Source organism: Tupaia chinensis, unplaced genomic scaffold (genome assembly GCF_000334495.1).
Source record: "Tupaia chinensis unplaced genomic scaffold, TupChi_1.0 Scaffold149964_1, whole genome shotgun sequence".
In the NCBI taxonomy this organism is placed as follows: Eukaryota; Metazoa; Chordata; class Mammalia; order Scandentia; family Tupaiidae; genus Tupaia; species Tupaia belangeri.
The window spans coordinates 575,799-576,019 of record NW_006209805.1 but is presented as its reverse complement, the minus strand read 5'-3'; the positions used below and the strand labels follow the sequence as shown (position 1 = coordinate 576,019).

General features: G+C 68.8%; 1 protein-coding gene across 1 annotated transcript in view; it reads right to left on the bottom strand.

The window, feature by feature from the left end:
* WDR18 (WD repeat domain 18) overlaps positions 1-221 on the bottom strand; it is a gene marked incomplete in the record, with an annotated part of 5,750 nt that overhangs the window by 2,277 nt on the left and 3,252 nt on the right.

The following is a 221-nucleotide window of genomic DNA, read 5'->3' as shown; positions in this document are numbered from 1 at the left end:
CTCCCGGGCTGCCATGGGAGCCCCCTGAGTGGTGGGGTGACTGAGGACACCTTGTCCACAACCCTGAAGCCAGGAGGGGAGGGGGGAGCAGTACACTCCAGCTGCTGGCCGTCCAGAGTCCCAGAAGCACTGATGGGCCAGATCTGGGACAAGGCTCGTGGCCAGGGCAGGAAGACAGCGCCAGCAGCCTGTCCAGCCCGGCGAGGCCACCGCCCCCGCCC